Raw genomic sequence first — 6,797 nt, 5'->3', positions numbered from 1 at the left:
TTAGTTATTAATGTTTATCTTTGTCCAAAGCGGAAAAATGAAACTGCCACAAGTTGGCTGGAACTAGAGGATTATGTTGGTAATCTTCTTTTGGAATTCCCTAATGCCATGGTTCTTCTTGGGGGTGACTTTAATGCTAGGCTAGGCACTGACAACCATGCACTATATTCCAAATTCCATCAGCATCCCCCTTCGGTTGTGCCTAATCTACACCCTACCGTGTTGGTGAGACTCTCTAGTGATAAAAAATCTAACTACGCTGGACTATGACTCGCCAAGTTGGCAAATAAATTTAATTTACTCATCCTAAATGGCTCCATTACAAGTGGACCTATCCAGGTGAACTCACTTTTATTGCCGGGAACAGAAAAAGCACTATTAACTATATGTTAGTCAATTCAAATCTAACACACCTGGTGAAGAACTTCAAGGTACTACCACATCCAGAAAATGACCATCTTCCACTCTGTTTGCAGCTGGAGACTCCAGCTATGCAGGAGCATCTGGTGAGTCATTATATTCCTGGAATTGTCCCAGAAGGTCAAGCCAAGTGTCGTGCCAGATGGTCTTCTTCTCTTGACCATAAGATGAGGTCAGCACTCATAGATTTACAAACACTTCGGTCATCCATTATGTCAACTGATAACACACAGGACCCTTTGAGGGTATATAAAACATTAATACAAAAATTACAACCTATAATAACTCGCACCCCAAACTCCTTGGCCAAAAGGGGGGCAAGTTTTTCCAAGCCATGGTTTGATAGAGAATGTGTTGACATTAAGAAAATGCTTACACTGGCCTACCATCAGTATAAAAATGAATTGGGGCTTGACTATTATAGTCCCAATCTTTAAAAAAGGCAGGAGGGATGACCCTAAAAACTATAGGCCGATTAGCTTGCTAAACACAATCAGCAAATTATATGCTAGACACTTACAGGAAAAACTCAAGGACTGGATGGTCCAGAAGAACCTGATAGCAGATGAGCAGGCAGGATTCAGGGAGGGATGAGATACCATTGAACAATGTCAAGTTCTTCAACATCTGATAGAAAAGTATTCCAGAAACAAGATAACATCATTGTATGCTGCCTTTATAGTCCTCAAGGCAGCCTTCAACTCTGTTTCTAGGACCAAGCTCTGGGAGAAGCTAGAAGCTGTATCAATAGACTGTAGGCTTCTCTATTTAATTCGGGCGCTACATACTAACACCACCCTTAAGGTTAAATGTAATAGGCAAGGGTTTCTTTCAAAATCAATTAAAGTGCAAAAGGGGATGAAACAGGGATGTATCTTGGCTCCGTTACTCTTTAACTTTTACATCAATGACATGGTGAGGTATCTAAACCTCCCAGATTTTCACCCACCTAAATTAGGGGTTCGTAGCATTGCCCTGCTGCTTTATGCAGATGACGCAGTTGTCCTTTCTAGGACACTGTTTGGTCTAAGAAGAGCCCTGAGAACTCTGGTCCAATACTGTGCAAACAATCTTCTAGATATAAACTATCAGAAAACAAAGATTGTGGCCTTTTCCAAAAGACCAAAACAACATGTCTGTACTATCAATGGTCATAGAATAGAACAAGGGAATAGTTTCAAATACTTAGGTATAATCATGCATGCCTCCGGATCAAGGAGAGCTCATTGTGAATATGTGGCTGATTTAGGTCTTTGTTCCGCCAATGCCATTTTAAAAATTTTTCGAAGTAAAGGGGGGTATTTTGTCCCAGCAGCTCTCAAACTTTTCCAGGCAAAGGCGCTAGCCCAACTTCTCTATGGGTCTGTTATTGGCTCTCCAGCTTCATGTGTGACATACTTGGAAAGAGTCCAAGCTAAATTCATCAGGGCGGTTCTGCAAGTGCCCAGATGTGTCTCCAATGCACAATTACGCTTGGAAACAGGCACAATAAAGGTTGAGTCGAAAGTGCGCCTAGCTTCGCTGAATTTTTGGCTAAAAATAAAGCACTACCCGCAGGGCCTAGCTCCACTTATCCTTCAAGATAAATTTCAATCCTTGTGGAAAAAGGATATCGAGCTCAACCTCTCTAAGGCTATTCTACGGCTGGGATTCTAGCAATGGAATATGAGCAGGCAAGAATGGCCATAAAGCAAAGGACAGAGGATATAGAATGTCAAGCAGATTTAGGGAAGGTTCCATCCTTTTTATCTCCGCCATGTAGCAAGTTTATTATCTCTGCTGCCGGATATTTAGCACAGCTTGAGCTCCCCAGTCAGTGGAAAACATTCTCTTTAGCTCGTTGCCATGTTCTTCCTTCAGCGGTGCTGGACGGCAAATACAAAAAAATTCCATTAGCTGCAAGACTTTGCCCTTGTGATGCCAAGGAAGTAGAAGACATGGGCCATGTTCTCCTCTGCTGTATCTTTTACCAAGTCCCACGGAGTAAATTGCTCGTACCCCTGATCAGCAAGCAGCCTGGTCGTCAAAGATCAGACTATCTTCAAATGCTTCTCATGGATGACTGGCCTTATGTTACAGGACAGGTAGCCAGGTTCTGCGCAGCGGCAATAAAGATCCGTCAACATTGGATAGGAAGCTGCTGAAAGGTTTTGCAGTAATGGATTATAGCCAACTAGTATTTTAGTTTGCATTAACAGTTCCCAGAAAGACCTGAAACTACTACTTCAAGAGTGGGGGCCTTGTTGAATGGAATCGATTTTGGTAGGGGTGGACTAAGTAGGTGACCATGAAAAAACAGACAGAACTACAGTATCACCAACACACTTCAATTTTAGATATTATCATTTTATCATCACCTTATTTTAGATAACGATAAATAATTGTAGGATATCATAATTTAAGGAGTAATAATTACACTATAGGATAGGCCGTTTGACTTCATGTATAACTGACATTTAGGCGGCCAAATTATAATTATGATATAGATTTTACTTGATATTATTATATCTAAGATTTTTAATTAGACATGTGCATTTTTAGTTGTACTAGTCTATGACTGTAGTAAACTGATTGATTGATTGATTGATTGATCATGTGACAAGATAGAACTCAGATAGATGCAAAAGGAATCACCAAAATTATTTTGGTTTTAAGAAAAATAAAACAAAAGAATAAGACAAAGGAACAACATGATGAAAAGAAGATACTGGTGATCACATTGTTAATGGTGTTCACAGAATAAAACTGTTATTTCTTGCAACGTTAGAACTTAAAGTCTCCCAGTAGAATTGATGGCTGGTGGGTATAGAAGATACAAAAGTAACATTTCACTAAAACAAATAATTTTAGAATTAGCTGCTACCAGATACATTTTTGTAAGTTTGCTGTTTAATTGCTGAAAGTCAGAAGACAGATCTGAAGCTTGAAATGACTATTTAAAGATGCACTATGTTGAAACGAAACAGGTTTATTCTGGATAATTTCTACACGGACTGAAAATCCTCATGGTTTAACATGTTTCTTTAAATCCTGTGTTCAGGTATAAAAAAGTAACAGTGCTGGTTGCCTCTCCTGATGGAGGGAGGAAACTCTGTGCAAGAGGTGAGGAAAAGAACAAAGAAATTCGGATAAACTGACGAACGGTCTGAGCTTTCTCTATATGGATCTGACACGGGATAATGAATTTGCTGATAGTAGGGGAAGAGGGACAGCACCATTACCAAACTTACCTTCATATCTTCTGCCTAAGTTCTGAACAGGCTCGGCACACATGCGTCACACACATACCATGTTCGATGTGTATGCCCAATCAGGAAAAAAATAGGGTTCCTGTTCCCCCTGTTATGTATGTGATATATGCACAAATTCTATTTTGTAGTTAGGTTGAATGATCTTATATTGAGAATGGCTCAGAGGTCACATCCATGTTCCCAATTATTTTATAAGCACTTACTGGTTTCTGATCATTCTCCCCAGACTAGACAAATTCACAGAGGACAGCTAATCATTCTATCTTCAGAATCTGTAAATATCAGCTATCAGGAACCAACAGCCTTTATATCCTATTTTGGGACTTAAGGGGGGACAGTTGGATGGTCATCACTGGAAACAAGAAGGTGGATTTGATGGACCCTTTCATCTAATCCAGCATGCTTCTCTTGATGCTCCTGTAGAAAAGCCATAATTTCCACCTGGCTTAGTAAACCAGTTATCCATCTACCAAGTGAAATTATAGTTCTTTATTAGCCACAAAAGTTTAGTAATTATTACAGAGTGCTGCCTTACCTGAGCAGATGGTCAACTGTGCTGTCATCCATACTCAAGTGACAGCTTCTACTATAAGGTTCAACTAAAACAAATAGAGCTATGCAGCACTTCAAAATAATTTGGAAAAGGTGTCAAAACACATAGGAGCATGATCTGCAATTCTTTAAAGTAGCTGCATCTTTTCCAGGGATTGTGCTGCTGCCTCTTCACATGATCCTGAAAAAAGATGTGGTTGCTTTAAGGGATTGCAGTGAGGTACTGTAGTTGCACCTTTAGGTACTTTGAACCACCTTTTTGAAATCATATCTGAAACACCACAAAGCCCTATTACAGGATGCCTACTTGACTTAGCTTCTAAGATAGCATCCAAGGACATCTTTTTATTCAATTTTTCTGAATTTCCTCCTCTGAAGTTAGATGCAGATATTTGAACACAGAGGGCAGAATCCAGAATCTAATACTGGATCCCTGTTCTCTGATATCTGATACCATCTCAACTTGACTCCTTTGGAATCAGGATATTCTGAAGATACCCAAATGGAGCAAGCTGGGGCTTAGACAAGATTCAAGGAGGATCCTAAACCTTTTTACTCTTCTCTATATCATACTTTGGGATGCTCAAATTTGGGACATTCAAATGAATAGATAGGATTGTTTTGCCTAGTGAACAGTTTTAAGGTTTATCTTTTAATGATATGTATTATTTTATTTCTAAACTGGGTCTAAATTGGGTTCTATGCCCTTCTAACATAATATAAAGAAAGAAGTGAGAAATATGGTACAAATTATAGGTTTGTATCACAGCAAATCACAGAATTCAGTTACATTTCTTTTGTGTGTTGGTGTGAAGAACTGTTTCCCAAATGTTTCACTAAATTGGAGCTTCAGCAAACTCTCCAATCATATTAGATTTAAAAAGCAGACTGAAACTTAAAAAAATTATATGTTCTTTATAATACAAAGACTTCCTGAAGACTTAGCAGTGATCAGATAAATCAGTCAAACTAGGTTGTGCCACCTAGTGATGAGGTACAATCAAGCCTTTGATAAATTAAGGTTTGGAAAACAGAAGTATGAGGAGCTGTGGCACATACACATATTGTAGGACATTTGTCGGTTTGTTTGGTGCTACAGAATTTTTGTAGTTTATACAAAGTCCACATAATCTGAGCTTTATTAGAAAGCAAAAAAGTTACTAACCTTAATATTTAGAGTTAAGATCCTGCCATATTAACCATTCTTCTTTTTCCTTCCCCGGCAACAATACATTTGTGGAATGATGGTGCCCTACCCCAACGATCATCACAGCAGGGGGGAGAACCTAAACAACTTTGGCTGATCTTGAAAAAGTTCAGCAGATTCAGATCTGGTTAATGTTTGAATGGGAGGCTACCAGAAATCCAAGAGATGTAGGCTAAACTGGGAAATCAAAAACACTTCCCAAAAGAAGACAATGGTCACCACATCTGTATTGTAGCTAAGAAAATACATAGATGTATTGAACTGTATGGACTGTATGTGTCCACAAAGAGGATAGAAGTGGAGTTTCACTTGATGGGGACTTTAACTTTACCAAAGCCACAAAATGCATTGAAAAATTTTTCCAAGCTGGCTGTACAACTATGCCTGGTGAGCATCTATTATGAAATCCTGCCATCAGAAAGCAATAACATCAACAGGTCAACAAATCTAGCAGCTTGTTAACCAGCATAGGCCTAGGTAGATGGAATGGGAGAGGCAGAAGATTATTATAAACTGTTCAGTATCAATTATCTTAATCACTGGGTTGTAAACAAGCAACAGTAGCAAATGCTGCTCTCTGTTAATGGTTATATCAAACCTTTGACAAATTAATCTGTTCTTGTTTATTGTACCTCTTCCACCCAATTATTGCATAATTTGCATGTGATATATAGATATAGATTATAGATATAGATTTATTCATCCTGTTCAGTTCAGTCACAGGCAGAAGGAGGAGGATCTGACACTGCTTACATAATTGCTTATTACCATATCCAGAAGTTCTTGTACACAATGAGAAAGCTACGTGAAGAAGAGCAATAATCAAGCTAAAGCTGATTATAATTTAGGCTCTCATCCAAGCAAGGAATCTTGTTTGAACATACTGAATTTTAATTTGAATATATATATAAAAAAGTAATTCTAAATGGTCATGGGAGGTTATTGGTTGTTCTGCAGGTCAATGTCACTACAAGCACTGTTGCAGAAGAGGCATTGTTTCATGCTTGAGAAAAGAGCCAGAATGCTTTTCTTCTAAGAAGCCAGTTCCCCCAGTTTTTCTGAGTACTTTTATTGTAATAGTGACTGCTTTGGGGGGGTGGGGGGGGACAGTTAAGTAGTTGTTTCTCCTTGGAGTGCTAGGCACACTTTAAAAATCTGATCTGAAAGTTTTTAAAATAGTTTCCTTAAGCCAATCCAGCAATTACACTTACAACTCAAATTATAATTGTCATAAAAATAGAAGATAAATGAAATTATATGATGAGGTCCTTGGGAATGTAACTTTCCTAAAGCAGTGATCACATTCAGACAATCAAACCTCAATAAACTGATTGATATTCTGTCTTCATTCCAGGAGCACAAGCTAA

The sequence above is a fragment of the Python bivittatus genome, unplaced genomic scaffold (assembly GCF_059951505.1).
Source record: "Python bivittatus isolate LINGU-HERP-01145 unplaced genomic scaffold, Pbiv_v1 ctg000850_np1212, whole genome shotgun sequence".
NCBI lineage: Eukaryota > Metazoa > Chordata > Lepidosauria > Squamata > Pythonidae > Python > Python bivittatus.
The sequence above is the reverse complement of the archived record's forward strand: the minus strand, read 5'-3'. Positions refer to the sequence as shown.